General features: G+C 41.6%; 2 protein-coding genes across 12 annotated transcripts in view; one reads left to right on the forward strand and one right to left on the reverse strand.

Moving 5' to 3' along the window:
• Nucleotides 1-16,187, forward strand: part of LOC134571246 (uncharacterized) — a 516,374-nt gene that overhangs the window by 322,688 nt on the left and 177,499 nt on the right. The gene's annotated exons all lie outside the window — the stretch shown is intronic.
• Nucleotides 1-16,187, reverse strand: part of FRY (FRY microtubule binding protein) — a 434,727-nt gene that overhangs the window by 197,637 nt on the left and 220,903 nt on the right. The window lies entirely within an intron of this gene.

Here is a 16,187-nt window from a genome sequence, read left to right on the forward strand (position 1 = left end):
AAAATGACATGATCTATACAGATTATCGGATCTATAGAAATGACTTGATCTATAGAAAAAAAAATACCGTACATTTCAAAAATATATATAATTATATATATATATATATATTTATTTATTTTAATGACAATGGCATCAGTTAAAATCTATGTAGTAAATGGCAAGTTGTTTTATAGTAAGGGAGTGTACTTACATTTATTGCTTAGCCGTTGCATAGTCAGGTAAGTGCCCCTCTAGTTATTGCCTGTTAAATCTCTGACAATAATCAGTCGGGCTTTTAAGGAAATTGGGATTTATAAGGGAATTGACACATTCCAGGATTAATAATATCATGTTTACTTCTCCCTATGTTTAACAGATAACTATTTGTAATGTGTTAAAAATAATATATTTAAATATAAACCCACAGCTCTTTAACCTCTAACCAGGCACGTCCACCCTAGCTCCCTGTCAATCATTGCTATAAACTCTGTTTTATACTGAGAAAAAAGAAGAAACTAAACTATGCTCATTTGCAGTTTGCCCTGGCTGTGCCAAGATTGAACAGCTAGATTAACATATGGGCTAATGGAGCTGAAGCTCTAGGCCCTTGCCTGTGGAATGAGAGCACTAAAGAAGCGACAACATACATTTTTTTTTTTTAATAATAAAAAAAAAAACACACACACATACATACGTATATATATATATATATATACACATATATACATACATACATATGTGTGTTATATGTTTACTAATATTCACATGATCTTGCTCTATAATGTTATGCAGGTGGTATTAAGTAATGGAACGTAGGAGGGATACAGAGGAACAAAACTTGTGTGGACAGGCTGACTATAAAAATAGTTAACAACTTGCTGTTTCTGTCTCTCCAACAGTGTGGCATGTCCCCTTTCTGCTACATTAACCACATCCACCTCTTTCTCTGTACCAGGCTGAATGCCAGGATATTCTACCTGCTAGTAAGAAGGGGAGGAGAGGAGTGGACTAGTGAATGGGGAGGATTCAGAGTTTGTGATTAGTGAGAGAAAGAGCTTGTCACCATTTCGTTTCTGGATTGCCCTTATGAGTGGGATCAGCATGATATGCATATGGCATAGGTTCTCTTTGTAATGGCAGAAGTGAGCGAAAACGTTTTTGAGACCTGAGTGGGGACAAACCAAAGGGAAAGCTACGGAGTTTCTCTCAGCTGTTGCCCAATCTGAGAGTTCTCATATTCTCGTTTTTTGTTGCAATGCATTAGCTTTGTCTCTCCCTATGTTAAAAAGGTAATCCACACGTAGACCCCATGACCACTGGGCCTAGTGCTACATTCACTACCTCCACCTCTTTCTCTGTCCCAGGGTGAATACCAGTGACAAAGGAATTGAGTGCTCTGGGGCTTGTAAATTGGACAGATAGAATGGGTTTAGAGATGAAAGAGAGAGAAAAGCATAGGGTGGATATTCTTATAAACATATTTTGTAGGTGTCCCTCCAGCACCACATCCACCAGATACAAGACATTTGGGAGGTATGACTGTGTTTGTTTATAAGGTTCCGTAATTAAGACCATCATAGTTGTTAGCACCAGATCTTAATCCAGCCCGGTTCAAATTTATTACGCTGTAATTTGCTAACCTTTTAACAACATTTACAAGAAAACAGAGCATCACATGAAAAAAGTTATAGGCAATTGTCAATATCTATCAAAATGTGTAATTTCCTGAGAAATGACTGTTCCCCTTTAAGTTCAAAGGTTGACAATTCTTGGTGTTGAGCCAGAGCACATGTGACAACATAGATATTGATTTTATATTATTGGATATGCTTAAGTGATTTAATATCTTTGGACAAACTTTTAACGTGATCTAATATTGTGAAAAATATAAAAAATTGTGAAATATTTTGATCTATTGATATATACTTTTTATACACAATATACTTTAATATAAAATATATATATATTTTTAAACGTTTATCCAACAATAATAAATAATTGAGAAATGTATCCAACAATATTGAATTGAGCCCATTGTTTAGTAATGTGTATTTGTGAATCATCTTGATAGGTTACCCGGCGTGTTTTCAGATTCTAAAGCCATTATGATATTAATTAAGCATTTGTGCTATTCTACATGTGCCACATGCAATACATTCAAATAATTTTGGCTGGTTGGATTATGACATGGTATCCCTTAGGTAACACACTAATGCCTAAAACAGTGTTGTGGGTTGTGATATTGTTCCCAATCCTAGTACACTACTGTTGGATACATTCTTTGAACAGGGTGTTCATTAGCCTCTTTTTCCTGTTTACATTCATTATGGTTCGTCTGCTATTTGCAGTTAAATCCCTACATTAATATTGGACAACACGTTCATAAAAATGGTTCACTGCTTATTTTATATATGTGTACGGTAATGTATAGGCTGACTAATGCTTATGCCATATGGTATCTGGATATGAGGGAAAAAAAATTACATTTGATTTTATAATTGATACACAAATGCTGTAAGCTCCAGATTTTATTTAAGCAGTATAAATGTAAAAGTCAGCTTTAACATAATCAGATTTAGCATAGGTTTCCCTTTCAAATAATGTGCATGCTGAGGCAAAGAGGAGAATTAAAATCCCTTCAGTGCATGAGAGAGGAACCGCTTTCCTTAATGGGAGTTTTGGGTCGTTTAATATCGCTTTATATCCACTGTTACAAACAAGATTCAATTTATTTTCCTTCCAGCTATGCTAGCTCACATTGTCCCACCATCTAGCTATGTGTAAAGGTAACAATATTCCCTTTTAAGATATGATCTGAAACAAAATTATTGGGATTCTAGAGATATTTGTCCAGTTTCAATATTTTATCAAAAATCAATTTATTTCTTAAATTCAATAAATAATGACATTTGCACTTGCTGTTTTCAAAATGGTATTCTAAAAACTATAAAGAGCTCTCCAGCATCCAGGTACCACCTCTGTCCTACCAAACTGATAATGCAGTGTTTCCAATAGCCGTATCATTTCCACCCAATATGGACAGCCGTGATAAGCAGAAAGTGGCAGGATAACATTGCGAAAAATGTTGACATGTATTTAAAGTTTGTTTTTTACAGCAGGATGCTACCATAGAGGCTGTATATCTGTGAAAATTTCATATTCCCATCTGGTCCCCCACCCTGGGATAATCAAGGGGGTTGCAGGGGGAATAATAAGGAGATTTTCATGTTAAACAAATGTAGAATCTGCCGGCAGGTTTCAAATTGCAGGACAGGTCCACATGACCTACATTTGCCGGGACAGTGGCCCAAAATGCAGGACTGTACCAGCAAACACATGACTGTTGGCACCTATGAGTCTGCCATCTCAGATTAGTCCTTTCTATCCTACCAGAGGAGATACAATGAATCTGCAGACAGCAGCCACTCACTTAGCTGATGTATGATTGAAAATGGAACAATAGTCCTAGACTAAACTGTCAGTTTTCTGGTTCATTATCAAATCTAGGTTATATGCCCTTGATTTTTGTGTTATACAGACCATCTAGTGTTTCTGGTGACTCTTTCATATGGAGCTCTTATACCGCCCCCATTTAGCTTAAAGGGACATGGTAGACACTATAATTACACCATCTTATCAAATTGGTTATAGTGCCTGGAGTCCCATGGCACTGTCCCAATCAGTGTTAAACCATTTTTTGAGTAGTTTAACATTGAATGAGGGTCCCTGGCTTCCCATAGCCAGCCCCCACTGGGGTATGGTTAAGACCGTGATAAAACATTTCCTTTTAGCCATACCAATTCATACCTGCAATCACACTGTGATAGGCTGGATTAAGTCAACTGACCCTCTCAGCCAATCACAGCCACCCACTGCTGCACAGGCTAATGCTTCTCATTAACCCAAGAAGCACAGAGGGGGTGGGTTGCTGGGGACTCTTGCTTAGCATTAAAATATTAAAAATGGTGAATGGAAGGACAGTGGGGACTGCTGTTATGGTGGCTACAGTGTCCTTTTAAGATGTCTTTTCTTTGCTTTAGTGTCTTATTTGGCGTGACGTTAGATTCCGGTGTATTTTCATATATTGTCACTGGATTGCTGTAGCTGTTTGGTGATTATACCATCAAAGACTGGTCTTTGTCTACAACATGCTACAATGAAAATTAAATTAAATAAAAAAATATATAGCACTGTGCTCGCTAGCTTACATGCCTGCCGGCTGCATTTTTCTTCATTCCCTCCTGCTGCCTCTTATTGGCTACAATTAGTGAGAGATTTAGAAGATCGCGCTGGTGTCTGCATGGGCCTCAATTTCAGCTCTAAATGTTAACACACTGTAAACCAGAACTACATTATCTGAGGGACTGATGCCCATATGGGAAGCACTATGGCCTCTGTAGATCCATGCATTGAAGCCTGGACTATACCTACACAAGGCTTTAGGAATCCCAAACTGTTGCCATGGGGTTTTTTAACACTATTTACTCCCACCGAAAGTATATTTCATGCTGTCCAGGCCAAAGAGAAAAAACACACCCAACAAAAAACAGATGTGCTTTTGTTTATCATTTTAACAAGCATGCAAAATATTTTGTTTCAATTAAGTGTTTACATGGACAGTGTATTGTGTAGGCAAGCTAGCCATTAAATGAGCAAGGCAAAGCATATTGGAGGAAGGCCAGATTTAAAAAAAAAACCACACACACACATCCTAATTTAATGGAATCAAGTTCTGGAGCTACTTGATCAAAGCCACTTATCTTATCTAACACATGTATTAAACTGGCAATGAATTGCAATTAAAATAGGGAAGGTCTGCAGAATCTGCTTAGTTCTGAAAGATTTGCTAGGTTTGTCTAGATTTACTGAGAAAAGGAGCTTGATTCCTATTTTAATTAGACTGTCTGTCTCTCATCCTAATGAAAATAGTTTGTTCCAGGATTGATACCATAGGGCTCACACTCTACAAAGTAGGAGGCAAGGTCAACAGGTTATGAGTTACAAAGAAAAAGCGATTATTGGGGACACACAGCTAGCCGCTTTCTCTCATACAAACAAGGACGGCAAACCACTCTCACTCACACACACCCCAACACTCACACACACAAACACAGACAGCAAACCACTCTCACTCACACACACCCCGACACTCACACACACAAACACAGACAGCAAACCACTCTCACTCACACACACCCCAACACTCACACACACACAAACACAGACAGCAAACCACACTCACTCACACACACCCCAACACTCACACACACAAACACAGACAGCAAACCACTCTCACTCACACACACCCCGACACTCACACACACAAACACAGACAGCAAACCACTCTCACTCACACACACCCCGACACTCACACACACACACACACAAACACAGACAGCAAACCACACTCACTCACACACACAAACACAGACAGCAAACCACTCTCACACACAAACACATACAGCTAACCGCTCTCTCTCGCTCTCACATACACAAACACATACACACAGCTAGCCATTCACACACAAATAGTGATGTCGCGAACACAAAATTTTTGGTTCGCGAACGTCGAACGCGAACTTCCGCAAATGTTCGCGGACGGGCGAACCGGGCAAACCGCCATAGACTTCAATGGGCAGGCGAATTTTAAAACCCACAGGGACTCTTTCTGGCCACAATAGTGATGGAAAAGTTGTTTCAAGGGGACTAACACCTGGACTGTGGCATGCCGGAGGGGGATCCATGGCAAAACTCCCATTGAAAATTACATAGTTAATGCAGAGTCTGTTTTTTATCCATAAAGGGCATACATCACCTAACATTCCTAAATTGTTTGGAATAACCTGCTTTAAAACATCAGGTATGATGTTGTATCGATCAGGTAGCGTTCAGGGCGGACAGGAGTGCTGGTCCGGTGTGACTCTCTGCTTTCAGGCAAGTCAACCCCAAGAAGGCGTGTGTCAGGATCGGGACAGGGATCCAACACGCAGAATACAGACAGGCGCTTAGAATGGCCGGACTAACGTAAGGAGAAAGCAAAGAATGGTCAGAGACAAGCCGAGGTCGAGGGAACGAGAGAACAGGTAAGCGAGAGATGAGCCGAGGTCAAAGGACACGAGAGGTAAGCAGGAACGAAAATACAAGCCAAGTCAGAACCAAAAAGACAAACAGTAATAAGAGCACTGAGTGACCAGACAAGCTAGAACCACGACAGGGCAATGAACCATTACACACATCCCTATTTTATACCTTGGCTCTTTAATTGATGACTCCGCCCCTGCCGAGCCCTGATTCGTTGTTCGGAACTAGATTGACAGGTCGGGACGTGATTGCCGTCATGACGTCGGCTCCTGAGCGCCGCGTCATAAAAGGAGGCGGGGTTATCGCGGCCGGCGTGTAAACGGCTATGAGAGCTGTGAGGATTGGGTGAGTCAGCCCCCCTGAGAGGACGGCCGTCTGAAAGTCTAACCTCCTCCGAGGTAGAGACTTCAGGTACCCTGACAGCGTGACACTGCCATATCCGGGATGTGGAACAGTACCTGGGGAGCTGGGGGGGGGAGGGGGGGGGGGGGGGGGGAGTGCCGTTGATGTGGAGCAAGACGCAGCAGCAGAAGAGGACTCAGCCGAGGAGGTTATGGAAGAGGATGGAGTAGGAGGAGTAGAGGAGGTGGAAGCAGGCCTGCCTGCAAGTCGTGGCGGTGTCACCAACTCCTCTGCAGAGCCACACATTCCATGCTTGGCAGCCGTCAGCAGGTTTACCCAATGTGCAGTGTAGGTGATATACCTGCCCTGACCATGCTTTGCAGACCAGGTATCAGTGGTCAGATGGACCCTTGCCCCAACACTGTGTGCCAGACATGCCATTACTTCCTTTTGCACAATCGAGTACAGGTTGGGGATTGCCTTTTGTGAAAATAAATTTCGTCCGGGTACCTTCCACTGCGGTGTCCCAATAGCTAAAAAATTTTTGAACGCCTCAGACTCAACCAGATTGTATGGTAAAAGCTGGCGGGCTAAGAGTTCAGTCAAGCCAGCTGTCAGACGCCGGGCAAGGGGGTGACTTTGTGACATTGGCTTCTTACGCTCAAACATGTCCTTGACAGACACCTGACTGTGGGCAGATGAGCAGGAACTGCTCCTGAGAGGGGGCAAGGAGGACAGCAGTGGTTAACGTGGCTGAAGATGCTGGACCAGGAGGAGGAGGATGGCGGCTTTGAGTTTGTGTGCTGCTTGTACTCATGTGCCTTCGCAAAGCAGTTGTACCTAGGTAGGTGTTGGACTTCCCACGACTCAGTTTCTTTTGGCACAGGTTGCAAATGGCATTGCTGTTGTCAGGCAGACACACAAAAAAAATGCCACACTGCTGAGCTCTGCAATGACGGCATTCTGGTGGTGGCAACAGCATGTGTTGATTGGCGTGCTGTCTGGCTCACCCTGGGTGCCGATGCATGCTGTCTGACTGTGCCACTAGCTCCTTGCGACGACCTCCCCCAGCTTCCAACTCGTCTCCTCCTCCTCCTCTCTGTCTCCCCATCTGAACTTTCCCCTTGTTCTTCTCTTCTAGTGGGCACCCACGTGACATCCACGGACGCATCGTCATCATCAACCGCTTCACTTGTATCTGACAACTCAGCAAAGGAAGCAGCGGGTACAACATCATCATCATCACACCGTACGTGTGTAATGCTGCCTAACTGAGACATATTCCTGTTATCTACATCCTCTGGCAATAATGGTTGCGCATCACTCATTTCTTCCAACTGATGTGTAAATAACTCCTCTGACAGATCGAGTGAAGCGGCTGTGGTGCTAGTGTTGGTGGTGGTGGCAGGCGGGCGAGTGGTCACTTGAGTGGTGCCCGAAGCTAAGCTGGAGGAGGATGGTGCGTCAAGGTTCCGAGTGGAATCTGTAGAAGATTGGGTGTCCTGTGTTAGCCAGTCAACTTTGTCCTCAGAACTTTTCAAGTTCAGGGTACGTGGCCTCTGAACACTGGGCATTATTCTAGGGCCAAAGGGAATCACAGCACCATGACCACGACGGCCCCTGCGGGGTGGCCCGCCTCTGCCGGCTTTTTTTTTTTTTTTGATTAGTGGTACTATGCGTGCAAGCTACTGTGACAACAGAAATGAGTGGCACTGGTGTGACACTGTGCCCTGGCAGGCCCTGAAACGCACACTCGTGAAGGAAACTGACTGCTATTATATTACAGTCCAAAAAGTGTTTTTTTTTGTTAAATGCAAGCTATTGTGACACCAGATATGAGTGGTGGCATTGGGCAAGTGGGCACAGTATACGCTGTGAGCCTGACACACACGCTGGCAGACAACAGCTATTCAATCTATTACAGTCAAAATTGTATTTTTTTTTTATTTTTTTTTAAATGTACACTACTGTTACACCAGATATGAGTTGCACTGGTGTGACACTGTGCCCTGGCAGGCCCTGAAACGCACACTAGTGAAGGAAACTGACTGCTATTATAAAAAAAAAAAAAAAAGCAGACTGATGTTCTAGCCCTAAAAAGGGCTTTTTGGGGTGCTGTCCTTACAGCAGAGATCAGATGAGTCATTCAGGACTGTAGTGGACACTGAATACACTAGCCTAGCTATCAATTTCCCTATCAAATCAGCAGCAGCTACATTGTCCCTACTCTCACTAAGAATGCAGCTTCCCAATGAATGTAAAATGGATGCTGTCCAGGAGGTGGGAGGGTCTGGGAGGGAGGGTCTGCTGCTGATTGGCTGGAATGTGTCTGCTGACTGTGAGGTACAGGCAGGGTCAAAGTTTACTCAATGATGACAAATAGGGGGCGGACCAAACAGCGCATGTGTTCGCCGTCCGTGGCGAACGCGAACAAGCGATGTTCGCCAGGAACTATTCGCCAGCGAACAGTTCGGGACATCACTACACACAAACATACACAGCTAGGAAAACTCTCATACAGGCACAACTCCTCTCTCTCTCTCTCTCTCACATAGAGATAGTCACACTCTTTCTCAAATACAGCTAGTCACTCGCTCTCCTACACAAGCACAGTTAGCCACTTAATCTGCCATTTAACATTCTCCTTTGTACACCACACACAGAGCAGCCATCCACTCACTCACCAACTTAAATTCGAAATTAACTTTGAATTTTCACTTTAGTGAATAACCCTGTTTGTCATTTTAGTAATTCTGTCTTTAGGTGACCATAAATAATAATTACCTTGAGTAACATTTGACTCCTTTTGAGGACAGACAGACAGACACACACACGCACACCTTTTCCCTTTCCGTATCGCGCTGTTATCATGGAAGCTTAGGTTTAGCAAGGCACTATATGGTACTTACTATAAGTTTGGGTTTAAAGCTGAAATGCATTAGTTTAATCTTAACCCTAAATCATTTGTTGAATGATTCCAGTTCTATTTACCATGTTATTCTTCATCGTTACATCAGAAAAAAAAAATTGTATTAGAATTAAAAATGGAGCATTATCCAGAGTTCTTATCCGTGGATCTGTGGTAACTTAATCTTCCTCTAAATGTTCTAGATTAACTACAATCGGCTGTCAACAATTATCCATTCAACCATTTTAAACTCATCTAAACGCAAACACTGTGTAATAAATAAACACAGAAAACTAGATTATGATGGCAGATATAACCAATTGTCCCATCTGGACTGTAACTATAAAAGAGAAAAATTAACCTTTAAATGCTCACCAATCCTCATAAGCACCTGATAAATGACCAGACTACGGGTGACTGAGCAAAAAGTGCTAATTACAGGACTAGGAAAAAAACACAGACATAATTCACATCATAGTAAAACGTGAACTGTAATAGAAATAAAGTTAAAGGAACACTCTAGGGTCAGGAACACAAATGTGTATGCCCGACCCTGTAGTGGTAAAGCAACCATTTAGGTTGTTTTCCCTACCTTGTCCACCTTAACAGGTATAAAACTTACCTTATTTCCAGCAGTGCACTGGTCTGTCAGCGCTGGCCCCGCTCCCGATTTGCCTCCTAGACTGACTTTATCAGAATTAGTCATCTCAGCCAATCCAATGCTTTCCCATAGAAAAATCATTGGACTGGCGGAGATTGTCAAGGAAGCGGGGCAGGTTTGGGGCCAAACGGCATCTCCTCATTGAGATCCATTGAATCAATGCGTCTCTATGGGGAAAGTTCAGCTTCTACATACAGTGCGTGGATATTCTGAACAACAGTGTTTCACCCTGTGCAGCACTGGCCCAGGAAGCACCTCTAGAGGTATCCCTAAGCTTTAATGTAAACAGTGCCTTTTCTCTGAAAAGGCAGTGTTTACAGCAAAAAGCCTGCAGGGACAGGCTATACTCACCAGAACTATAATTATCTGTAGGTGTTCTGGTGACTATAGTGACCCTTTCAAATGAAAAAGGAAATTAAAAAAAACAGAAAAATAAACAAACAAACCATAAAAAAATGTAGAACAAAAACTATTGAAAATGAATTTAAAAAAAAAAAATAAAAAAAAAAAATACATTGACAAAAATGCACAGACTATTTCCACTGAATTCTGAAGACAAATTATATTGCATGAATGCACTGAAGAGTCAAGAATGGTAAATAGATCACCGAAGAAGCAACTGAATCTGTCTTTAAAAGGTGGATGGATTTTAATATCTTTCTCATACATACATTTTCATTATACATTAAAAAAAACCTAGTCTAATGCAGACTACAGCAAATTGCATTTACAAGAGTTGTTAGTTGTTAGCGTAATATTTACAGCACTAATGAATGGCCACATTGAATACCGGTTGGGTTTACACTGGTGGAGACTGTTTGCATAAAGTAATAGCAGAACATTCAGAAATGTAGGAATATACAGTACTTTAGTTTGTGCTTTAAGCCAACCAGGGAGGGGAGTAGGAATTGCACAGTAAGGGATTACAAAGGGGGATTGACTATTTGACGGTGACCACATCTGCAAAATATTCAGCAAAAGTAAGCAAATTTGAGTACATCGGATAGTGGGTACTGCTGTCCTTAAATATTCTACCTGCAAATTGCAATTGCTGTGCTAATTGTAGGTAAAACATCAGAAGGAGATTGATGTAACCCAAAATATTTCAGAATAAAAAATAAAAAAAAGGGACTTGCCCAATGTATGAAACGTGATCAAGTCATATACATAATGCAGTCTTTTAAAAGTACTGCCCAGTCTCATCTCCATGCCAATTAATATTTTAACAAAGTCTCTGTCCCTCCCAACATTGAGAACTGTAAAATCAGGACATGGGTGAGTAGGTGAGTGGGCCAGTAAGAGCAGTTTGCCTGAAAAAGGGATGTGATAGCCTGGCGTGAGTGCACACCAGACTGACTGTCACATGTGCAGAGCACTTCTGAAGATCAATGGCCACGTCTAACGATGCGGTCATCCTGGACAAGATAAAGATGTGCTCAATGACATCTTCAAAGCATCACTTTGAATAGTGAACTAGAGGGAAGAGACTTTAGATTCTCCCACATACATTTTGGAATAAGTAATTAAAAATATAGATGTAATAAACATGAAGAAGGCAGTAGAAATGGAATAGTTGGCCTATTAACTTAACTCAGAGCAGGGCCCGCTGGGACCATGGCTCCAGGCCGCACTCTGACGGGGCAGCATTTTGCCACCCTAGTCATTAGTAAATATGATAATATTTATATGGGGAACGCCTTTGAAGCAGGAGCGCGCAGACAGAAGCCATGCCTTAGTCAGCAGCAGCGGTGGGGAAGTGGGCAGTGGAGCCGCTGCCACCTTGTTTATACAACTCTATCTTAGTCTGCCATGTACCCTCAGGAATTTCTCCCCAAACTACCTCCTACCCTCCTCAATCCTTCTCCAAACTGCAAACTAAAAATCCTAATCCCCTCAAAACCTGACACATGTTCCCTAATCCCTTTCCAGATTGCCACCTAAACTCCTTGGTCCCTCTCTAAACTGCCTTCTAATATTCCTAATCCTTCCCCAGTCTGCCACCTCAACTACCTAATCAGTCTCCAGATTGCCACCTCAACTACCTAATTCATCTCCAGATGGCCACCTAACCTCCATAATCCTTCTCTAGACTACAACAGAATCGCTTTCCAGCCTTTTCTCACTCTTCTCTCTCTCAGCCATCCACATCATTCACAGCTACGGACACACTGTCACCACCACACACACATGGTAAGCTCATCCCCAGCACACATTTCACCCCAAGTTCACACACAGACACACACTTCACCCCCAGCACACACAGATGCAAAATTCACTTCCAGCACACACACTTCATCCCCAACACATACAGACACTGCTTCCCCAGCACACAGACAAACACACTGCACTCAAACACACATATACACTGCATCTGCAGCACAAACACACATACAAACTACATCCCCAGCGCACACGCACTGCATCCAAGAGCACTCACACAGACACTGCATCCTCTAGACACACAGCATCACCAGCATGCACACGCACAATACATTCCCCACACACACACACTACTTCCCCTATCTCATTCCACATCTCAAACACACACTGCATCATCAGCACACACAATGTCCCCTATACAAACATTGATGTAATCTGCTCTGCACAAACACTCACACTACAGAAACAAACACACTACAAATTCCAAATGGCAGAAACATAAACCAAAATGATGATTATTATTCAAAATCAGCCTAAACGTCCACTACGCTCATATTTACATACACCACCGAATATCAGACAAAAATGCCACACTTTATTAACAGCTGAAACTCTATTTGTTGGGTATGTATTCTTTATTACCAACTTGACTGAAACACAACAGTACACAAAATCCCAAAACGATGCCTGACAGGGACGTTCTGTATGCAGTATTGCAATATGACTTATGCAGGGAAGCATCAAATGCCATACAGCCCTATGTTATGCAATGTCCATAGGATTCTATACAAAATAATACAGCTGGACCTGGTACAGAAAACACCCTTATCTAATGGCAAACATCCCACATGACAATTCAGCTTACTTCTTTTCAAATTATTGTTGGTGATTCGTGTATACTGTACTTGGCGAATATTCTAATACCATTCCAGAAACATCTTTGCTGTGACGTCTAATTTAGTGTGTCTTGCTTTAAATATGGTACTGGAATGTATTGATTGAATGTGATTTAATAAGTTTAATCGTAGTTTTAATTATGCTGATTTAACATAATGGATGTTGGTGTGTTTTGGTGGTGTGGTTGTGGCGGCGCCGGGGGAGCATTTCATCCTAAGACGCAGGCAGCACATTGTCTTGGGCCGCCCCTGCTCTTGAGTTTTTAATTTCATTAAGATAGACCTAAAATAGAATCTCACTGATATTCAAATAAAAATAAATAAATAGATAAAATATAGATGACAACGTTAGGGCTATTTTGTTTTAGGCAGAGCCCAACTAGCGTCTTAATTTGCACATCTTGCCATTTCCTTTTAGACATTGGGAACAGGCATCTCACCATGGAGATAATCTATAGAATATCTCATCTTGAGGGATGTTCCACAAACCCCTGGTTTTGGTCTCTGGTGTATGCACAAGAATAAACAAACGTGGCATGGCTCATGGCAGATGAAGTTAAATGCCCGGTGCTGACTCGGATAAAGAAGAAGCTCTAGTGAGTGTTCAGGAAAGTATATCTTTTCCCAAGGCATAATCTTGTAAATGGACATGTAATCGCAGGGACTTTGCAAAAATAAATCTGAAGACCATATAAGTGAAAGCTCTGCTTTAAAAGTAAGCAAACAATGTCAATAACCCAGTTTATAGCTTGGAGGACTAAAAAGAGAGACCGGTAGGATGAAAATAGAAATGCTAATTCCATTTCTCAGTTACTTGTAGAAGACCTAAAATAGCGTACCCAGCATTAACTTCAGAAAAACAAATGTCAAAGTTCCAGTAAGAGTGACTGATTCTGCATAATAACAAAGTTCAGAAAAGACTAAAAAAACACAAATATGCATATGCAGAGACGATGGGCTGACATGTTAAAGATATAGAAATATAATGTGTACAATATGGTATCTATAAAAAAAAGTGTAACCCAAAAAAAAGAGAACACAGCCTAATAATAGGAGGAAGGAAATTTAGCTTGCCTTCCCCTGCACCCCTCGGTCACTGCACTGCCAGTGGAGTAGTCACCGTTGGGGGTCTTTGAGAATTATTAGCCGATTCACTTGGACAGTGTTGTACTGAATGAAGCAGTACATTGCTCTCAAAATGGTAAGAAAAATGGAACAAATGAAAGCAGATGACCATTCTAACCCTTAGAAGTATAGGTCTTTCCTTTAGAGAAATTGCAAAGAGTGCCAAGTTGTCATTGAGTACAGTTTCCTATCGGAATCTCTGAATCTTGAAGATACTCTGACAGGAATAGGTCTGGCAAACCCAAAGTCACAGCAAAATCAGAAGACAGATTTTAACAGCAAGAGTCAACAGCTTGTGTGATAGGCGGCTCACAGAACATCAGCTTCAGGCACAGCTTAACACTGGTCAAAGTGAGCAAGTGTCACTTTCAACTGCGAAGAGAAGACTTAGAGCTGCAGGTTGACAGGTCAAGTGTCAGTAAGAAAGCCACTGCTAAGATTGCAGAATAAACATAATAATCTTTCCTGCACCATTAACCCCTTAAGGACACATGACATGTCTGACACGTCATAATTCCCTTTTATTCCAGAAGTTTGGTCCTTAAGGGGTTAAACAGCACCAGTAGACTAAAGGAAAGAGAGGAAGACAGTGAAAACAAAATATAAAACCATCAGCTAATCATGCATGGTTTTCTGCAACTCTAAGCAGATGAGAGGATTCTGTTTGGCATCGTTAAAACATGGAGTAGGAAGTGGGGTAGTCTGGGGTTCTTTCAATGGATCCAGAGACAGATACATGCATGATGTGAGTGGCACATGAACCTGAAGAAATATTAGGTAATAGACCAATATAGTTAAAGGGACACTATAGTCACCTGAGCAACTTCAGCTTAATGAGGTTGTTCAGGTGAGAACTATAGCTCCCTGCAGCCTCTCTCATGTAAACACTGTATTTTCTAAGAAAATACAGTGTTTACATTGAAAGCTAGGAACACCTCCAGTTGCAGTCACTCAGAGTGAACCAGAGGGACTTCTGAGTTGATGGAGGCATAATATGACTCCATCCACTCAGATCTGCTGTGCACGAGCATCCTGTGATTCAGTATCTCCTCCCACTGCATGCAGACACTGAACTTTCCTCATAGAAATGCATTGATTCAATTCATCTCTATGAGGAGATGCTGATTGGCCAGGGCTGTGTTTGAATCATGCTGGCTCTGCCCCTGATCTGCCTCTTAGTCAGTCTCAGCCAATCCTATGGGGAAGCATTGCGAATGGATCAGCAGACTGCTTGTTTTTCCTGAGTCTAACAGCATGCAGATTTACAGCTTCTGGCTTGAATACAGTAAGATTTTTACTATATTTATGGAGGCATGAGGGGCCCAAGGGGGCTAGATGGTCGTGTTAACACTATAGGGTCAGGAATACATGTAGTTGCACTGGTGACTATAGTGTCCCTTTAAGATCCCTAACTGTAAAAAAAAAAAAAAGCGTCTCTTCCCAGCGAGTGATTTTGAATTTTGTAAATATTTGAAAGCATATTTTTGAAAAGCCCAATCCATCCAATATATATATGTAAAAAAGCATTCACCAGGTAGTATAGCCACATTACCTGGCAGTGACCTTAAAATTGGAATGACACTTACACAGAAATTGAGTTAGCAAGCTACACCATCACTAGAAAGAGGATACTTGCAAGTTCTTCACTTTCACATGGGACACAGGAACAGAAATAAGGGCTCATTTTGAGTGACTCTTCTAAAATCTCACGATGCTTAGTGGTGTCACATAACTACCAACTTTGTGGAGGACACATTGAATCATTTAAATATCAAGTCTAAAGCTGTCCGGAAAACTGTTGTTGAACATCTATCCCTTGCAAAAACGTTACATTTTATTAATAAGGAGCATGAATGTCTATAATGTAAGTCTTCTGGCTGCCTATATGTGCAATATGTTTCTGTCTAATGTATTCTTTGGCATTACGTAACACAATGTTAAAAAGCATATAAATAGATCTAACGATCAGCGGTCAGAATTGTGTGGATATTTGTCCTCTCGATAAGAAAAGGCGTTTTACAAATGGAATACT

The sequence above is a fragment of the Pelobates fuscus genome, chromosome 1 (assembly GCF_036172605.1).
Source record: "Pelobates fuscus isolate aPelFus1 chromosome 1, aPelFus1.pri, whole genome shotgun sequence".
Lineage (NCBI taxonomy): Eukaryota > Metazoa > Chordata > Amphibia > Anura > Pelobatidae > Pelobates > Pelobates fuscus.